The sequence below is a fragment of the Ursus maritimus genome (genome assembly GCF_017311325.1).
Source record: "Ursus maritimus isolate PB19 chromosome X unlocalized genomic scaffold, ASM1731132v1 scaffold_X1, whole genome shotgun sequence".
NCBI lineage: Eukaryota > Metazoa > Chordata > Mammalia > Carnivora > Ursidae > Ursus > Ursus maritimus.
This window is the reverse complement of record NW_024423319.1, coordinates 119,297,134-119,318,778: the sequence shown is the minus strand read 5'-3', so window position 1 is coordinate 119,318,778 and position 21,645 is coordinate 119,297,134. Positions and strand designations below refer to the sequence as shown.

Below are 21,645 nucleotides of genomic sequence, written 5' to 3'. Positions count from 1 at the left end.
CCCACGGACAAGACAAAAGGGTCCGATACATTAGTCTCTGGACATGGGGCCGGTGTCTCGAGTGCGTCATGCCTTCCTCAGCAGCTAGCACAGTGGCTGGTGTGAAACAGGCACGTGATAACATGCCCGTGGACTGAGTTTGTAGCTCAACCTCTGTTCGCAGGATGTGTTACTGATTGGACTTCAGCTGCACAATGCTACACAAAGAAAACACCTATTTCATGCATTTAGCTTAACGAGCTGTCGGAGGAACGAAAGCCAATCAAACTGATTATTTTTATCAAGTTACCAAACTGACTTCTCATTTTGGGGAAGCAGCCTGTCTGCTCAATGCAACCATTCCCCCCAAGGAAGGATACAGACATGAGCCCCTGGTCTGAAGACAAGGACTTATCCTACAGCTAGCACAGTTTTCGTGTTGGGGCCAGAAGAGAACAATCTGTCCTCCTCTACACATTTTGATATAGTAATACAAATGAAAATGGCATATTCATCCCCAGTCCTTAAAATCATCGCTGGAAATTGAGAAGAATCTAGCAACATAAATTTCAAGCCTACATTCACCAGATTTAGGGCACAAAACCTCACAGAATTATGGAGAAAGTCCACCCAATCAATGGAATTCAGAGCTAAGAATTCAGCCACTAAGTGGCATAATTGCTGTAATTAGTCAAATGCTGTAATTACAGTAAACACATGATAAGCCGCTACTGAAGCATCTAATTGCAGAGCATAATGGTGTTATTATGATTTCTGATGATATAATATGATTTGGATATATAATAAATGCCCATAACAATATTAAGACATTTTTCATTCGTGAATTTTCTTAGTACTTGATTTGGCTTTCTTAAACTTTCTAAGTTTAAATCTCAGTCCTTTAGGAAATCAAAGTATTTTTTTCGGTAAAAGGAAAAGTGAACATTATCCAACACAAGACCTTGGTGAGAAGGTGGATAGGAGAGAAAGGATTTGAAGTGGAATGTAAAGTTGGTCATTAGGATAACCCAAAATGGAAATTAATGGCTGCAATGCAAGAAAATGCCTGCACAAATGTGATTATTTCACAGACATTCCTGTTTTCAGCAGTTTAAATTTTTACCTTAAGTTCAGTGCTAAACTATCCATGAAAATGAAAATGTAATGCTGTCAGCACTGACTCTGTTCATCATTCCTTGGAGAAGACAATGTTTTGAAGGCATTTCAAACAGGTTATGTATGTGTCCAAATTCTGTACCATGTAACAGTAGACTGGTAACTATGACTTGTCTTAAATTCTTGTTAGATGTAGGTTTTACATAATTGAAAATATTTTTACCTCATTGAATTTGGGAATTGGATGAATTCTTTGAGGGTTAAGAGATGCATAGTTCAGAGGTTGTTGAACTCATTTCATGGAAGGTACTGTGCATATCAGTGTAAGTGTATTTTTCTTGGAAAGGGGTTTTCATCAGGGTCTTCAGTGGATTTGTGAAGCAGAAAGGTGTACCTGGGAAATCATGCCATCCATCTCCACGTGGGCTGGAATCTTCTCTACAAATGTCCATCAGTTCCTTACTCCACTCAGCATCACACTTTGTAGTAATAAGGAGGCTCTAATCTTTCAAAGCCATTGTCCCATCATCTAGAAAACAGTCCAATCGTTAAAAACTTACTCCCATGTGTTGACCATAATTCTTCCTCACCGTAAACTCTGCCTTGCTGTCTTCATTCTTCTAGATGAAAGCCCTCTGAATATCTGAACATAATTCCAACCACACATATCATTCCTTCTCTAGAGTCTCTGTGACTTGTGATCCCTCCTAGTTCCCTCTCTGGTGGATGGCCAATCCATCAAGACTCTGTGGGACACAATGATCCAGACCAGAGGTGGGCAAACATTTTCTGAAAATGGACAGACGACAGTACGTATTTTTTGCTTTGCAAGCCATACGGTCTCTATCACAACGACTCAACTCTGCTGTTGCTGCACAGAAGCAGACATACACAACACGTCAGTGAATGAGGAAGTGTGTGCCCGAATTAAACCTCCTCTTAGAAAACAGGGGACAGGCTGGATTTGATGTGTGTGGTTTGCTGATCGCAGCTAGATGAATCTGATGCAGCAAAGAGCCGTAGGAAACTGTGACAACTCTTCTCCACCGCCGACTAAATGTCTGCTAATCCAGTTTAACTATTCAAATAAAACAATGAAGCATACTACTGATTTGTATTAAGGATACAGTTTAGAAAGCTCCCTAGACAAGCACCATCTAAAAGAACTCTCTGTACGAATGGAAAATTCTCTGTGCGGTACAGTGTGGTAGCCCCTAGCCACATGTGGCTATTAAGCACTTCAAATATGCCTGATGCATCTTAAGGATTGAATTTGTAATTTAATTTAACTCTAATTAATTTATATTTAAATTTAAATAGGGTCTGAGTGGCTACCACATTGGACAGCATAGCCCTAGGTTTTCTTGCACGGACTGGTCTTCAACAGTACTCATTTATGGCACTGTCCATAACATTTTATTAAATTTACACATGAAATAGTTTATTATCATTGAGGTAAATATACAGCTTTAAGCATCATACAAGTTCAATAAATATTAATGATGATCAGTAAATTGAATCATTACAGATAATGAAATAGCATGACAAAATAGGACCCATAATTAGAATCAGTTTTGCTTTTATTGACAAAGATTTTCCATGGAACTGGGAACCATGATCACATAATGGTATAGGCTTTCATAATTTTAAATTATTTTAATGGATTTCACACTTTTGATATTTATCTGAAGCTAATTCGAGCTTTTCCTATTTGACATTCCCCTGCTATGAATATGGATGGATTTTACTGTAGAGTGAATTTCCAAGTGTCTTTGTTTGTCTTGTTCCCTGAAGATTCACATTTTAGCATGCATTGTTCATTGTTTCATTTCATTCAAACTCTGGAGAAAGGGGAAGAGATCATTTTATCCTAATGCTCACTGAGCTCACCAAGCAGAATACTAAACAACAAAAGAATTAAGAACATCATCCTGCTGTAAAGTCAACAAGTTCATGAATTGAGAATCCAATTATTATTCAAAACACATTGCCTTTATTGCAATCCCTTCACTTATTTATTCAACAAACACTGTTCTTAACATTGCAGATACAAGAGAGAACCAAAACAAATGTGGATTGTGCCACCAGGGAGCTGACATCCCATGCAGATGACAGCCGTTAAACAGAGAACCTCAAAAACAAAGCATCTTTTACAAGTTATGCTCTGCAAAATTCCACAACACGCTGAGGGCCTCTGACCAAGGGGCCCAGCATTGCCCAGGATGAAGTGACATTTAGGGTGAACAAGAACAAAGCCTCCCAGGCAGACAACCAGCAGACACAGAGTAGGGTGAGGGAGTAAGCACATTAGGTCAACAGGGAGGGGGAGAGTGAGGTAAGGTGAGGCAGGGGAGTGCCCAGGATTGGACCTGAACATTACTGCTAGAGTTCTGATCCCTTTATATAGCAAGAGCAACATGGGGGGGTGGTCAGTGGTAAGAATCTTAAGGACAGAATGTGGGCATGGGGTGCAGCAGAACTCACACTGCATTTGAGCACTCTGGTTTCTATGGGGACACAGGCTGGAAGGCCAAATGCAAATGGTGAATCCAGCTTCTGCCTGTCCTCCAGGCAAGAAAGGATGGCATCTCGCACTTAAGAGCTCAGAGTGGAGGTGGAAAGAGGTGAGTGTACTTGAGACTTTCGGAGAAGATACAATTGCCAGTTAGTGCTGGGGGCCATGGCCAGTAAGCAAGGATGCCCCCAGGTCTCTGGCGGAAGGAACTGTGTCATGGAGCCTCCACTCTCTATGAGAAGAGCCTCCATGATGTCAAGAGGACCCACAGGAGTGCTCCAGAGAATGGGCAGCACAGAATGAAGCTGGTGCTGGAGAGCCAAGTGTTTCTTGTTATGGAGCAATCTTTCCAGAACAATTCAGACTGCCAAATTGAGGAAGAGCTTCCTTTTGTTGAGTGTGTATGTGTGTGCATGTGTTTCTGTATATGTGTGTTGACCATAAACTAGGACGCACAGTAAATCCCCAAAGCTCACATTCTCCAGCTTTCGGGAGTCTGTTCAGTGTGCTGACTGACTGTACACATCTTTGCCTGGGCCTCTCTCTGAGCAGCCAGCCTGTCTTTGGCTTCCCCAGTTAGAGAAGAGCTGCATGAATATTTGCTTCCAACTGTGCCTCTGGGCGGGCAGCCAGTGCTCACCAAATGCTGCCAGCCCAACACAAGCGAGGCACCCACGGACTTCTGAATCTCTATTGCCTTGGAATAAAAAAGGGCAAACAACTGCATTCTGCGGGTTCCAAGTTGTTTGCTTATTCGTACAGGATATTCCCAATCACTCCCTCATTCTGGGCCAAGTCAGTGTGATTTCACTATTGTATTAGTTTCCCAGGGCTGCCATCATACAATACCACGAGCTAGGCAGCTGAAAGCAACAGAAGTATATTGTCAACAGTTCCGGGGGCTGGAGGTCCAAGATGCAGGTGTCAGTGGGGCCCTGCTCCATCTGAAGGCTCTAAGGAAAAGTCCTGCCTTGCTTCTTCCTAGTTTCTACAGGTAGCTTAATCCTTGGCATTCCTCGACTCGCAGCTGCTGGTCTGATCTCTGTCTCCCTTGTCACCAGGCATCCTCCCTGTGTGTCTCTGTGTCCAAAATTCCCTCTTCAGTTAAGGATACCAGTCATTAGGTTAGGGCACACCCTAACGACCTCATCTTAACAGGATCATATTTGCAAAAGCCCTGTTTCTAAATAAGGTCATATGCACGGATACTGGAGGTTAGGACTTCAGCCTATCTCTTTTAAGAGACACAATTCAACCCATAATGCTGTGCCTTAAGTTTTCCTAACTGAAGTGTATGTGACTATTTCTTCTCTACTATCTTCCCTTATTAGTCCTGGTAAGAAAGAAAAGGGAAAAGGGAAAAGGGAAAAGGGAAAAGGGAAAAGAAGGAAGGAAGGAAGGAAGGAAGGAAGGAAGGAAGGAAGGAAGGAAGGAAGGAAGGAAGGAAAGAAACAAAGAAACAAAGAAACAAAGAAACAAAGGAAAAGAAAAACAGGGACACACAGTCACCTTAATTCTGGCTGTCTCTAATACTTGGCACATGATTTTATTGGCATTTATCTGATTGTAACAATTATTTGATTATGTGTCTGTTCCAACCCCTGACTTGAAATTGAGATCTTTAAAGACATAGGTTAATAAATAAGACCTGTGTTCCATTTATTAAATAAGACATAGAAGACATAGGTGTTATTCTAACTTAGTGCTTAATGCCTGTCACATAGAGGGACCTCAATAAATGTCAAGTGAAAGAAAGAAAGAAGAGGATAGAAGAAGGGAGAGGAGGTAGAGGGATTTTCTGGTTTCACAATCAGTCTTTGCTCTTAACCAGATTAACTTGCCTCCCCCTTAACCTTTCCTAATTGCCTCCATTAATTTCCCTCTGTAGCCTGGCAAGGATTGAAACTCATTATCAGACATTACTGATAAGCCATGAAGGGAGTGATAAAGAAGAATGCTTTAGATATTAATCTGTCTCAAATCTGCAGATAAGACAGATTAACTCTGGGGGACTCTTCAAGACCCGTGATTCTGTGGATTGCTAATAAAGACGCTGTGGTGGGGCTCTCTATGCTGTTTCCGAGGTCAGGAGCTCTGCTTCATTTAGAACTGTGAAGGTAGGTGTCACCCCAAGAGTACTGTAATTTAGTATCCGTTACCCAAATATCTTATCTCAAACACGTCTTCACCTGCATAAAGGTCTGTTTGAACACCTTCCAAAGCCAGTTCACTTGCTGTATTAGTTACCTACTGATGCATCACAACAGGACCACACATTAGCAGCTTGACAATATAACACACAGTTATACTCTCACAGCTTCTGTGGGTCACAAGTGCAAGCACACTCTTACTGGTTCCTCCTTTCAGGGTTTCTCATGAGGCTACAGTCAAGGAGCACACAGGGTGGGGGAGTCATCTGAGGCTCGAATGGGGAAGGATCTGCTTCTAAGCTCACATGGTTGTTAGCAGAATTCAGCTCCCAGGAGGGAGGTCCAAGTCCTAAGTTATGCAATCCCAGAAGTGATTTCCCATCAACCTTGCCATGCTGTGTTAGTTAAATGCAGATCACAGGTCTCACCCACACTCACAGACAGGGAATTCCATAAGAACAGGACACCAGGAACAGGGATCACCAGGGCTCTCCTGCACCTCTATTTACTACACTTGCCAACCAAGGCTAGATTTCTCACAAAAACTTGAATGGAATAGGCTTTTATGGATATAATGTTGCAAGGATGTACATGGCAGATGTCCTGTAAACACAAGACATCATCATTGATCGATGATTACCTTAACTCAGATTAAAGTTACACCATCTCCATTTGTTTGTTCAACAAATATCTATTAAGCATGTAGTAGTTAAATATTTTTTCCTGCCATTAAAGAAAGCAAATTTGTACAACTTAAACTAAAAGTAGAGACTTGCATTTCCAGAAAGCATTCTTGGTACAAAACATTTATATATTCTAGATAAACACATTTACCAGCGACTTTGGAATAATTGCTTCAGTGACGATAAAGTGAGGGCAAGAGCTGGAGGCCAGAAATGATAGGAACACAGGATCTGAGAGACATGAGCAAAGCTGCAGCCAGAGTTCCCTGGCCAAAATTTTAATCAAGTGTCCTGTGCTTCTAATTCTCTACCTGCATTGCAGAAGTACATGCAGAAAATCCTTGCATACCATTTTTTGATAATTCTTGTGTGTTGTGTGCATGTCTATGAAATAACAATCTTTGCTGCTGGTGCATAAAAATGGGAATTCTATATATTGATCTTATTTTTGGCAACCTGCGAAAATACCTCAATCATTCTGGTATTTTCTTAGATTCTTTAGTGCTTTCAATGAAACAATCATATCATTTGCAAATAATGGCAGTTTTACTGTTTGTGCTGGCTAGGACTGCTAATATAGTGTGGTATAGAAATGACTTCAGGCTTCTTTTGTTGTTTTCCTTCAAGATGTGAAAGGAGGATTCCTTGAGTGTAGCTTTTGCTACAGTATTTTTGAAGCTATGAATCAGCTTAAGAATATTCTATTATATTCCTAGGTTTTCAGAGATTTTATTTTAAGATCACAGATTAACATTGATTATTTCCTGCATTTATTGACAAAAGTATATGGCTTTCCTCCATAAATCTGTTAATGACGTAGCTTAGATGAATAGATACTCTTACCTTGAATATAAGAATGATCCCATAAGCATTAATGGTTACAAATCTGCCCACACGAAAACAGCAGGCACAACAATTATACAGATGGCTTCCTCTGTTCAAAGAACAGATATTTTAATCTGCTAATTGTGTAATGGTGTAATACATTTTAGTATAAAAATAAGGAAAATATCCTAACTAAGATAACCTATGTACTTAAAGCAAACAAAACAATGAAAGGAAGAAAAAAAAAAAAAAGGACTGCATGACTCCATTTACTGAAATATCCAGAATAGGCAAATTCAATGAGACAGAAAGCAAACTGGTGGTTGCCAGGGGCTAGGGGAACGCAGAGTGATGGCTAAGGGGCACAAAGTTTCTTTTAGGGGTGATAAAAATGCTCTGAAGTTGATGATGGTAATACTTGAGCAACTCTATGAATATACTAAAACCCATCAAATTGTATACCTTAAATAAATTACACAATAAGTGGATTGTAAGTCAATAAAGCTATCTTTAAATAGGTGTTAGCCAATCCCACTCATGAACATAGATATAAAAATCCTAAATAAAGTATGTTTAAATCTTACAGGCAATATACAAGGAAAGGTACTACATGAAGATTAACGTTGCTTCAATGTTGGAATATCTGCTAATCTATTATATAACAGATTTATGGAGGAATGCTCTATATCCTATATATTCTTTATGTAGAAAGTTATAGACAGAGAGTAAATAACATTTAAAGAGCTGAGTTTAGGGATTAAAATGTGACCTTTACTAGAAAAGTCAATAGCAGAGATGTCAATTCTCCTTAAAATGGGTCTACAGATTCAACGTCATTCCAATCCAACGTTTGGCAGATTCTCTGTGGCCCGTGACAAGGATTAATAATCACATGGACTTTTTTTTTTCTCTTCCCTTCCTCTTCTTTTCTCTTTCTCTTCCCTTTCTTTTCCTTGCAGGGGCAACATGGCCAGGGACCAAAGTATTAATGGGGCCAATAAATATATATAAATGTATGTATATGTACAAACATAGACATCAATTAACAAAAGCCTAAATAGGTAACATACATGAGCAGGTATTTAAAACACAGATGACCAATGAACATAAGAAAAAGTGTCAAGTTTCAGTAGGAGTCAGAAGAAAAAAAAATGCAGTTTTAATTCACAATGAAATTCTTCAAGTTAAAGATGGAGGATTCTGAACTCACTTCCTCCCACGAACATACCAGATCTATAGCTATATATGGAACAATTTCCTCTACATTCACAATGAGATTTCATTTCATATCCCATCGATTACAAGAAGTTAAAAAAAGAAACTTAACTTCATCTATGGGCAAGGATGGGGAGTTACAGACAGTCTCATATATTGCTGCTGGGAGTAAAAATGATTTGGAAAATTGGTATTATCTAGTAAATCTGAATTTCTGCATAGTCTAGAGAAGAAACTTCTGTGTTTGTACTCCAAGAGACATAGCTGCAAAATGTTTGTCTCAGCAACATTGTTAATAGCAAAGTTCTCAAGATTCTTAGTAGCTCTTTGATCTAGCTAAGAGGATCTAATTATTCTTCACCAGGTTAAATCTTTCAGTGATTTTAACCAAGGTTCACAGAAATATAGCCTTGATTTGATCTTTATCCCCAGGGTACCTTTTATTTTGAGAATCTAAGTTCGGGGAAACTGGAGATGAGAAAGTTTTATTTTCCAAGCCAATTCTGGCCCCTGTATCATCTTTCTGAATTCTGTTTGGAAATTGTCCAGATCTTTTTCTAGCTCATCTTTTTCACCACACTTGGTTAAAATGAACCAACTGATACTCTCAATAACCTTTTCACTTTGCAGGAAAGGAGGAGTTTCCATGATTTGGACCTATACCATTGTGGGGTTTTGTTTTGTTTTTTAGTGAGCAGACACATAAAGTATTTCAATAAGGATATATATTTTTTAAAAGATTTTATTTTAAAGTAATCTCTATACTCAACCTAGGGCTCGAACCTGCAACCCTGAGATTAAGAACTGTATGTTCTGGGGCGCCTGGGTGGCTCAGTTGGTTAAGCATCTGCCTTTGGCTTGGGTTGTGATCTCAGGGTCCCAGGATCAAGTCCCGCATTGAGCCACACATACAGCCCCACACAGAGCCCCACACAGAGTCCCGCACAGAGCCCCGCATCCAGCTCTCTGCTCAGCGGGGAGTCTGCTTCTCCCTCACACTCTCCCTCTGTGCTCTCTCTCCCAAATAAATAAATAAAATCTTTTTTAAAAAATTGTATGTTTCAAGGACTGAGCCTGCCAGGCCCCCCAAGGATAAGTTTTTTTTTTTTTTCTTTTTAATTACATGCTAATGTGAAGGGAAATATCTACTTTATCCATAGGGCTGATTACAAACGGTTTTTGGAAGAGCCAAGATTAGAATACTAACTTGATTCCAGGCATGTGAAATCAGAGAGACCAACACTCTATGCAAAGGGGCAGCAAGTACAAAGGTCCTGAAGTGGGAACATGTCGGATGTGTCTGAGCAGAAGAAAGGCCAGTGGGTTGGAGTATAGAGGTCAGACAGAAAAGCTGCAAAAAAAAAAAAAAAAAAAAAAAGTGTTGCTCTTAACTCAGTAAACTCTCGAAAAGATAGAAAACTACGCTTCTTTTGCAATGCCCAGTGCAAGTAGGTACTTGTTAAATGGTTTCTGTTTGTTACGTTGGTCAGAATACGGCTAATGAGGGGGTGACTGCTACTAGACGATCCTGGGTTACTCCGGCTCTGGATCAGAATTCTGAGGTTAGCAACATTTGCCTTGATGTCTACTATTTTCCACTTTCTGCTCCGTATTTCCCAATGTATCCATTGCACAAGCTCCTCATTCTTTCCATGCTGTGCTTCTGACTCGGGCCAGCCCTACCTACACAAGAGCAGCACCCAAAGATGAAGCCACTCCTTTGTAAACAGAGCTCAGGGCTGAATCACTGCTTTCCACGGCGACCAGAAACACACACGATGTGTGGGTTAACAGGACAACCTCCCTGAACATGTGTTCTTTAAGAGGGAACTCCAGGATAGAGAATATCTCAGCTACGTACAGATGGTCCCCGACTTAGGACGGTTCAAGTTAGTATTTTCCAACTTTCCAATGGTGTGAAAGCGATCCACATTCAGCAGACATGGTACTTGGAGATTTGAATTTGGATCTTTTCCTGGGCCAGCAATATGCAGTCTGATCTTGTCTCACGATGCTGGGCAGTGGCAGGGGCTGCAGCTGCCAGGAGCCACGTGATCACAAGGGTCTACAACTGATACAATGACAAGCATTCTGTCACTATGTTTGTCACAATCAGTATAGTATTCAATGAATTCCATGAGGTAGTCAACATTTTATTGTAAAACAGGCTTTCTGTGAGACAATTTTGCCCAACTGTAGGTTAATGTCAATGTTCTGGACACTTTTTTTTTTTTTTTTGTCAAAGCGAGAGAACAGGCAGCAAGCAGGGGGGGCGGGCAGACAGAGAGAGAGGGAGAGAGAGAGGGAGTCCCAAGCAGGCTCAACATCCAGCGTGGAGCCATATGCAGGGCTGATCTAATGACCCTGAGATCATGACCTGAGCCGAAATCACCAGTCGGATGCCCAACCAACTGAGCCACCCAGGCGCCCCTGAACAAGTTTAAGGTAGGCTGGGCTAAGCTACGGTGTTTGGGAGCTTAGGTATATTGCACGCATTTTCTTCTTAGGATATTTTCAGCTTATGATGGGTTTATCAGAAGGAACCCCATCGTAAGTCAAGGAAGATCTGTAACAGGGCTAGCCCTGACAGCATCAATGGGGACAGGTTTTTCTAACCCCTGCTATGATTCAGACATTGTAACGGAGCATCTATCTGTTAGGTTGTTCACTGTGCTAATTAAAAAAATGAAGAGAATGATAGGGAAGAAAGGAGTTATTTCTCAGTAACAGTCATTAAATTCTTTTGGACACTGCATTAAATACTGATCAACCTTTGTGTTTTCTCTGCAATTTTTCTTTGCTTCCTACACTAGATGTCACTGTGTAGCTCATTATTAAACAGCCTAAGGAAACTCTTCCTAGAGAAATGGAAACTATAAAAAATCATGAAGGATGCCTAATATGGCAGTGCCCAAAATGCGTGCAACCATTCTGCTCAACTGGGTGACATTCGGCAAGGAGACAGCTCATTTCCTATACATGACTTACCATTAGTCTAACTCAGTGTAACGCTAAGAAGACTTATCAACAACTTGACTTTTTTTCTCCTGTCTTTTCCCCATTTGCATACCTGTCAACCTGATAAAAACTGAGAATTTGGGAAATGCAAATAGCCTACTCATGAAATTTAATGATGTGCACATATGCTCTATTTTAAAACGTTGCAAAAATATGCCATCCCCTGGATGCTTGAAAAAAGTCTCCCCACCCCCAACAAGGTAATGGAACTTCAAGTGAGGACCCAACCCCACATCCTTTGCCTTTTTTTCACCTCCTTTTCTGCTGCATCATAGACCTTAAAGTCAGAAATGTGTTTAAATATGCTTTCGGTACACAGGGTGACCAAATGTCCCAGTTTGCCTGGGACTGAGGGGTTTTTAAACCAGGGGAAGTTGGTTAATCTACTGACTATGGACTTCATGAAGATTCATTTGTTTGCATTATGACAAAACCCCTGCCCCATCTGAGAACTCTTCTAGACACACACACACACACACACACACACACACACACACACACACACCTGAGTTCTTATACTTAAGAATGAAGCACAAGAAAAGCAATGTAATTCAGCTGTGAAGGCTTTTAAAATTTCCCCAGAATGATGGATTTGAGTTGCTGGCTGGCACTCAGAAAGGCAAAAATATTTTCCAGGATGCTTTCCAGAAGCAGAAGTATTTGGCCATGTCCAAAGATTGAACAAGAGTGACGATAGCAATGGAAAGATTTGAACAATCTCTAAAGAGTACACTGTAAGAAATTTCCAGGCAGTCTGCTAAGGTAAATATGATGCCATCCTGGCAAAAAGGATGTGCCTATGCTAGGTGAGAGGGTTAACTTTTTCTAAAAAATGTAAAGAACTAATGAGATATGTGGATTGAAGGTAATAACTATAGTGTACAATGCAATTAGTGACTTTGGTTCAAAGGCAAGGTTTTGATGTGGGCGTAAAATAATATATAAAGTCAGATTAGATCATCTTTCTCCAAAGAAGTACAAGTGAGCAAATTGTTCCATTATTGTTTTAGGAGATGATGATGATGGTGCCTCTAATCCCCTTCTTTGATCTTTGCAACAATACTATTTAGAATCTCTCCATCTCTCCATTTCACCGACAAGGACTTCTGGGTGCATCCCTGCTCAACTTTGCACAGGCAAGGTGATGGAAGCAGGTTTGGGAATGAGCTCTCTCTGAGGCAGGAAATGGGGCATTTCACCACCATTTCCTACTGTGTCTGGGGTACCAGCCAGGGCATTCTCAGTAAGGAACTAGGTCCCGCTCAGGAACCCTTATTCTTGGGAGCCATTTACGTGAGGATTGCCTATCAGCATGTGGAGGAACAGCCCAGTGCAGGGAACACACTTTCATCTTCCATCTGAAGAGTTTGTTTAAAAAAAAAAAAAAAGATGCACTGGAATGAACAGAATCCGCATGAGAAAGTACAATGCTTTCTATAGAGTCTGTAAAGCAGATAACATAAGATAATTGAAAATAATTATGAAAATCTCAGCAGAAAGAAAGATACGGAGGATGGTTTAAGAAACTGATGACTTGGGACACCTGGGTGGCTCAGTCAGTTAAGCTTGTGCCTTCGGCTCAGGTCATGATCTCAGGGTCCTGGGATGGAGCCCCGCATTGGCCTCCCTGCTCGGCGGGGAGCCTGCTTCTCCCTCTCCCTCTGCCTGCCACTCCCTCTGCTTGTGCTGTCTGTCAAATGAATAAATAAAATCTTTAAAAAAAAAGAAAAGAAACTAAAGACTTGCAAAGATATAGAGGGGAATGTTGAAGTCCCTGGGGCCAGGAGCACCGGTGAACAGCTACTCCTTGCATATCTTCAGTGGCAATGGATAGGCATGGTTCCCAGAACCTGGCAGTACGTATATCCCAAGGTTGATTTCCTGCCTCATGCCAGTCTCCTCCTAGAAGCCAACATGAATCCGGTTGGCAGATGTCCACACAGGGAGTCCACTGGTTACAGACAGAATGGTTACGGGTAGTTCCTCTTAGCTTACAGACAGAATGGAGAAGGAGAGAGGTGTGTCCAAGGGGGTATAAGAAACAGACCTGCTACAAGGTTTCACTGCTTCATGTAGGTTCTGGTGGGGTTCTCCGATTTGCCTACACTCCACGCAGCTCGAAATGACTTCTGTCATGGCTCTGCTGCTTGGAAGATCTAGTTGCTCATTCTGCTTACAAATGCTCCTAGTTCTACCCCAAATATAGAAGTTTCATCAGCACAGTATCAACCAGCAATTAATGTCTCCCCCAAACACCCCTGATAATTAAAGCAGATTGGGGAACTTTAGAAAGTCTTATACTTCTGAAAAATATGTTTTCAAAGATTCTATTTTGCCTTGTGAACCCACCTACACAAAGTTTCCTGAAAATGCTTTGTTGACACCACGGCAGAAGGGTGTTTATGTAACCCATTGTCTCTAGGCTGGAAAAGATGCCTAGGAGGTTAGTGTTTTCTGAAAGATGCTCCCAAGCTACTCAGAAGCAATCTCCTGCAGAATTATTTCCAGTCTCCCGTTCTCCAAGTTTCACAGTTACTGCAGATGAGTTAAAAGTCATCTGCCCACTAAGCTGTAGCACCACACTGTAACCCTCCCATCTCCACTCCCTGGCTTGGAGAGGAGCTCTGGTGTCCCAAGAGCTGCTCTGTGGGCCGAGATGTCAGACGACATTGGGCAGGTGTGTTGAGAACAGTGAGATCCCTTACCAGGAGGCACACCTGCATAACCCAAATCTGTTACCTTATCTGTCTGATCGCTCCTGTCTGTCCCTTAGAAAGACACTGCTTTATTCAATAGCCAGGGCTTTGATTGAGAAATGCTGGCAAAGAACTAACTTGATTTGTATTCTTATCACAGTTTTGAATGGTGCTATATATCTCGTATGTGCTTTCTGGTTTCTCAAATTGAAAAATTAAAAAGCAATTGAGAGGACTGCATTAAAAACAGGCAGATACATTTCTGCCACAGTCCTATCTCCTCTGTGCCATAGGTGATAAAGTGGAGAGCCTATAATACATGTACTGTCCTCCATCTCTAAAATCGGCAGCAAAGATGAGGACGCATAAGTCAGACCGTGAGCTCAGGGAGCGCACATGACCAAGGGCATCAGCTGTGGCATGAATGTGCACGCGCAATGACCAACTGCATTTCCACCACACGTCCCAACGTGCAGTGTGGCAAGGGTGCCGGGGTAAGCAGAATAACGCCTCCTCCCAAAGACGCCCACAGCCTAGTCCCTGAAACCGGTCACAATGTTACCTTCAATGGCAACAGGGACTTGGTGACTGTGATCAAGTTAAGGATCCTGAGCCGGGAGGATGATCTGGATTGTGTGGCTGGGCGTGATGCAATCACAAAGGTCATTATGACAGGGGGGCAGGAGTGGTAGGATGAGAGGAGATGGGAGGATGAAGCAGAGGTCACAGAGAAAGATGAAAACTGAAGATGCCACCCTGTTGACTTTGGAGATGAGAGAAGAAGGCCAAGTGCAAAGGGCTGCTGGTTGCCTGTAGCGGCTGGAAAACTCAGGGAAACAGATCTCTTCCTTAGAGCCTCTGAAAGGAACACAGGCTCGATTTTAGCCCCAGAAGACCCTTTTCAGACTTCTGATTTCCAGAAATAGTAAGATCATAAATTTGTGTTATTTTAAGTCAAACAATGTGGTAACAGGAAACTAATACATCTGGTTTTCTCGATCACATTCTTTCTATAATACCATGGGTCCCCTCCCCTCCTTTCTTCTTCTCCTTGGATCTTTTCCCCTTACATAAAGCTCTATGGTCTGACCCACCAAGCAGAGCTCTTGAAATATTAAATGTACAAATAAGAAATTTACCAGTTTTACTCAGCACTATAGTCTGCCTCACAGGGTGACTTGCTTGTTGCGAAATCCTAACTGGGTTAAAATCCATTCAATACTGGGAACCACACATGACCTTGATGCTTCTTTTACTTCTATAAGAGAACTTTCAGCCGCATTGTCATCCCTGGCTAGGAAGAAGAACAGCTTGAGAGAGCTATGGAAAAGGCTGCACTAAAAAATGAAAAGGAAAAAAAAAAAAAGAAACCAAAGTGGGGGAAAAGAGTAATTTAATACTATAGCTCCTGTTACAAAACTACCACCTGCAATGCCCTATTGCTGTGTCAGGGGAAAAATCAAATCTTTGTCCTTAGATAGCTTATCGTCTAGGTCAGCACTTTCAGAAATTGAGTTGAGCATCAGAATCATAGGCAGTGCTTGTTAAAAGAGCTTGCCAGGCCCCAGTCCTGGAGTTTTGAACTTAGTAGGAGAATTTGTGTTTGCAGGAGATGTTGCTGCTTATGTAATGGGAGAGATGAGATGCAAGGTGACAATGAAAGAGGTAGTGAGTGGAACCACTATCTGAGAGGTACAGCGAGGCAGGGACAGTAGTGGAAACCTCCACTGATGAGGGAAGAGAAGCAGCTCAGGGCCTCTGCAGCCCTGCAGCTGGCGCTCCCACACCTTGAGAAAGGACACAATTCCAGGTCTCAGGAAGGACAAGCGCAGAAGCAGAGCAAGGCTGTGGGCAGTTGTGGCCAGGAGATGGCCAGGAGATGGCCAGCAGAGCCCATCCACTGGTTGCAGGCTGTGTGAAGGAAACAAGTGAACCTGGGAATTTGGATAGGTCCAGGCTAGTTGACTAGAGGACCAGCTGAGTTCTCTGCAATTCAGTGCACCCATTCCTTACAGCACACTCTGTACCGGCTGGCAAGAGGACAATGAACAAGAACCGGTCACGTTATGACTTTGGAAACCAAGCTGCAGACAAGAGGACTATGTTGGAGGACTATATGCAGGGGGGAAACAGGATGAAAACATTTTAAGCAGCGATCAGAACTGGGGTCAGAGCCGAGCTGAGGTAACATGCACAGGGATGAGAGACTGACATAAAGCAGAGGCAAAGAGAAGAAATCCAAAGATTTACGTCAGGTGGTTCAGTGTAGGTCAGAAAGAGAGGGTCAGAGGAGGTGGAAGGGATGGAAGGACCCGAGTTGAAGGTTCAAGTCAGTGAGTCAGCGCCCCAACTCAGTGGATACAGCCAGACAGAGCTGTAGGTAGGGCTGTAGCAGGCACTTGATCTTTTCCAACTGACCCTCGCTCCACACACTGCATTTCCAAAAGGCCTGGCTTGCCTGCGAACAGGATGCATCGTGACAACGCACTGAAATTAAGTAGCACCTTGATCATAATGTTTTACTGGCAGCAATGAAAAAATACGGTATTTCTTTCTGAAGCCAGTATTTTGTAAGCTTCAGAGGTGGAAATGAATAAACAGCTCTCAGCAGTTTTCCTTTCTTTGAGCAGGAGAGGCAGAAGTCATTTTGAAGGAACACTGTACTTTCAGTTTGGGAACATGCGTATTTCAATGGGTCATTTGGATACAGAAAAAGAAAGCCTAAATCCTATTCTCAAAGGGAATCAGAATACAGAGGAGGTAGGTACTTCTGCGTAGTAACAAAGGCAACTTCTGCCAGTGTGAGCAGAGATGTGGCACCAGGGAGATTATTGTGGGATGGAAGCGGGGAAGGAAGGGTTTTCCGCTCTCTCTGGGGAAGACTGGAAATGGACCCTGAATTCCCAATGGTGGCAGGAAACGGCCCTGGAAATGGCAGCAGGCCAGGAAGTGCAGAGGGAGAAAGAGCAGGTAGGTGGATCCGGGCGCCTGGATGCATGAGACACGGTAACTGCACTGCTTTACTGCACGGTAACTCCCGCCCGCCAGCCTCAGCCCTCAGCACAAGTCCATTCAGGCCGTGGATGGTGCTACAGAGCGGTGAACGTGGAGGCAGGTACTGGTGAGGCGCAGAGGCGGCCGAACGTGTCCGTGCAGATGTACACATAGGTGCAGACGTACAGGAGAGGCACAGGAGAAGGCACAGATGTAATTATGGACAGGCATGTGCATGCAGATATACACACCTAACATGTCGGCATCACTTTAGATAGAGGCAAAGGATAGAGGTACACATAGCTGAAGTTACAGTAACAGACACAGACACAGATTTTTTTTTAAAGATTTCATTTATTTATTTGTCAGAGAGAGAGAGAGCACAAGCAGGGGGAGCCGCAGGCAGAGAGAGAAGCAGGCTCCCCACTGAGCAAGGTGCCCCATGCAGGACTTGATCCCAGAACCCTGGGATCATGACCTGAGCCAAAGGCAGACGCCTGACCAACTGAACCACCCATGCACCCCAGAGACACAGATTTTTAAAAAGACAGTGTTAGGGGCACCTGGGTGGCTTGGTCAGTTAAGCATCTGACTCTTGATTTGGGCTCAGGTCATTATCTCAGGATCATGAGATGGAGCCACGCATTGGGCTCCACACTCAGCGTGGGGTCTGATTGAGATTCTCTCTCTCCCTCTCCTTTATCCTCACTTGTGCTTCCTCCCTCTCCCTCTCTCTCTCAAAATAAATAAATAAAATCTTCAAAAAATAAAAATACAACAAGATCGTTTCAGAAATAGATGTAGACGCAGGTATACAGACATAGATGCAGACATACATGAAAACACGGAGCTCCTGAGCTGGTTCTCCTGGGTTCTCACCACTTACCAATGAGAAACATATGGAAGTTGAACATCTGGACGTTTTCTGAGTTCAATGCTATCAATGAACACACACACCTCTGGGGACTTTGTAAGCATCCTCACCTTCTTCCCCTGACCCACATAAAGTAAGTGCTGAAGAAAGACGAGATGAGCATGCCGGTTTGCTTAGAACCTATACGCGTCATTGACAAACATGGTCTTGTTGTCATAGATACGAAATAAATATTTACTTTAAAGTGCAACATATACTCCAAATTAGAGTTCGTGGTCCTGGTTCTACCAGCTCTAATTAGTCATGATTTTCATTAGGTGTGAAATGGGTCTCCTGTATGAACTTTGCAAGAATACTTAAAAGTCATTCAAAAGCATATTAAAAATCAGGTAGCTATAGCAACCAGCTATCATAATACGATACCTTTGTTTATATAGCACCTGGGCAAAGAGTTTTATAATTACCTTGGCTTATTAAATGATTTCACAATGATCTGGCATGTTCATTCTGTATTCATTTCAAAAGTAAATTTTGAATTTTCTGAGTATATTTATTATAGATGATTAGGGGGATCATCACTTTATAAAATATAATCTATGGCTACATATTTATTTTACACCTTCTATTGTAGGAATAAATAAAGTTGGAAAATATTCAAGCTAGTGTCAATTTTTAAATTCTAGAAAATATAGATAATTCAAATTTCTAGTATATACTGTAAAATTCCTTCTCAATGCTTATTTTGCTTAAATAATGGCCATGTGGATGCTTACATATCATATATATTACTTTATTGTCCCATGTTCCTCCAATTAATTGCAATAAAATTAAATGGGACACAGTTTATATTTGTAAAAGTGGATTCTCTATTAAAAATAGAAATTGAAGATGGAAGTTAAAATCTAAACTAAAAAGAGAAATGAGAATCACCCACCAAAATTTTATTTTCTTTAATGCTCTGCATACAAGCTTGTCTTCTCTTGAGAATACGGGTGCAGCCGCAGAGGGAAGGAAATGGAACTGGTGCTGGATCTGAGCCCGGGGGCCAGACATTTAGCTGCGCAATGTCACCGGAGAGAGGAGACAGTAGTGACGACACAGAAAACCAGAGCAGGGAAGGCTGAAGGCTCAAGGTGAAACGAAAACCTTGTACAAGAGATGAAATCGATGCAAAACGTAGACAAGAGCTGGAATGTGGTCAATTTATCAGATGCAAAATGGGATGAGAACATGGATTTGGAATGGTGTATAAATTCTAGGTGAAGGTGACCAAGGGCTTCATCAGCCAACAAAGGAAAAGAAACAGAACAGACACTTGTTTTGTGAAGAAATACTCATGCATTACCCGACTGTCAGAGGACTCTTCCAGAAGATCATGGTTTTGGAAGATCAGAGAGGTCTTAAAGTTTAGACTGGAATTGGAGAAAAGAAGTGCTAATAGGCAGTAAGTCTTTTTATTTTTTTATACTGAAACCTTCTTAGAAACATAAAAAGATCTCTTAACTTCTTAAAGAGATGGGAGTAAATCTTTTTTGCGGATTTTTCTTTAAGGAAGTAATCGAAAAATACAGAAAATCTTAGGCTCAGAGATTCCTTTCAGAATATTATTTATAATAGTGAAAAATCAGGAACAACCTAAACACACAAAATAAGGTAAGGCTAATATGGTTCATCCACTTGACAGGAAAGTATACAGAAAATAAATTGGAGTTTTAATAATAATGATGATGGTAAGAATAATTAGCTAAGAAAACAGCCGTGGATGAGGGAAGCTACTTAAAAATCTCTCAAACATTAAATAAAATGTCTACTAAGGTGATTCTTTAGACTCTCTGGGTCTATCCTTTTGTTTGCAGGACCCAAGAATCTTTAAGACAAAAGACCAGGGACACGTGGGTGGCTCAGTCAGTTAAGCATCTGCCTTCAGCTCAGGTCATGATCTCAGGGTCCTGGAATCCAGTCCAGCATTGAGCTCCTTGCTCAGCGGGGAGGCACCTCTCCCTCTGCCTGCTGCTCCCTCTGCTTGTGCTCTCTATCTCTGACAATAAATTAAAAAAAAAAAAAAAAGACAAGAGACCAGACTTCAGATTTTTCCTACAATTTTCTAAGCTTTCTAAGGCTTTTAAAATCAATGACACCAGGATTTTTAACCTGGCTACATGAGCAACCCCTGCAGTACTTTTTGTAACTATGGGCTTACTCTGAGTTTCAGGCATTACCCTTAAATTCAATGGCAAATCTTCAGGTGAAAACCGGGGAAAAGGTTGCATATATTAATGCTTCTCAGAAACAGGGCTCTGGAAGTGGTTTTATTTGCTCTTTCTCCCTCAAGCCTCCATTCTAAAGACCTTATTGTGAATGGCGTCTACCTTGGTTTACCACCTACTAACTCTCAGTAGCTTTGTCAGAACCCATTTGGTCTCTAAGCCCATAGATCATACATACTGGGAGTCACAGATATAGATTTCACTGACTTCATTCATTTGTTTTTTAAAATAAACACCTATCACGCATCTAAATTTGCAAGGTGTCATGTGAACCAGACAGATACGAAGGACTTCTTCCAGGACGCCTACCACATAATCAGGGACACGGGCATGAAATACACAAACTGCTACACAGTTATAATTGAGAAAAGCGCCACTTGAGAAACAGAGAGTTAGAGAGGATTTCAGAGCCACACCTGTCTAGATGGGGTTCCCACAGAAACCGATCCTGAGACAAGGGTTCAACCACAAGTGGTATACTTGGAGGTACTCATACTCTACTTGGGTAGAGGGGAAGTGAGATGGGGAAAGGATGGCAGCCAGTGAAGGGGTCGCTATTAAGCCAGCTATCATGGAAAGCAACAGAGCTTAATCCCATCAGCAAACTGTAGAGAATGGTGCAAAAATGCCAGTTCTGGAATTATCTCACCTGAGTAGCAAGGAAGCTGGGGAATCATATGCCAACGTGCATACACCATCTGTGGAAGATGCTTCCCAGGAGGTAATTCTTCAGTGCGTTAAGGCCTAGGAGGTAATTCCCCCGTGTTTTGAGGCCCAGGAGGTAATTCCCCCGTGTTTTGAGGCCCAGGAGGTAATTCCCCAGTGTTTTGAGGCCCAGGAGGTAATTCCCTAGTGCTCTGAGGCCCACACACAAGCACATCAACCTTCCAGGGTCCTGGAAGTGACTGCCACAGTGAATGGTGAAGGTGTCAGGAACAGGAGTGCTGCATGGGTAGCATCTGCTACTGGGCATAGTAATCTTATCGTACAACACTGTATTCACAAAAGATGGCTTTGGTTGAATGCAAAATCTTAGTCAAAATACATTTCAGCACCTAAAACCAGGATTACTTCTTTAAAAGAATGGAGAGTTATCTGTGCAGGCAGACTACACTGCAGAGCGATAGGCATGGAATATGTATGCTTCAGGACCTCCAAACCCAGTGGGGATGGGGGTGGTGGGTCTAGCCAGGGCACTGCTGCGGACGGTAGTACTGAGTGAAGGAAGACCCTCTGGGCTTCCGTCATAAGAGGATGAAGAAGTCCTGCATGTTGCCTAATCTGGGTACATACTGCATAGCATCTGACCAGCT

The 21,645-nt window shown here is 42.1% G+C and overlaps 1 long non-coding RNA gene across 1 annotated transcript in view; it reads right to left on the bottom strand.

The window, feature by feature from the left end:
- Positions 1-1,352: 1,352 nt before the first annotated feature.
- The window catches only part of LOC103666322, a 457,349-nt gene continuing 437,056 nt past the window's right edge, over positions 1,353-21,645 (bottom strand). Inside the window, exon 7 of the long non-coding RNA XR_005835900.1 lies at positions 1,353-1,624. This is a non-coding gene — a long non-coding RNA (uncharacterized LOC103666322). The remainder of the gene's footprint in view (positions 1,625-21,645) is intronic.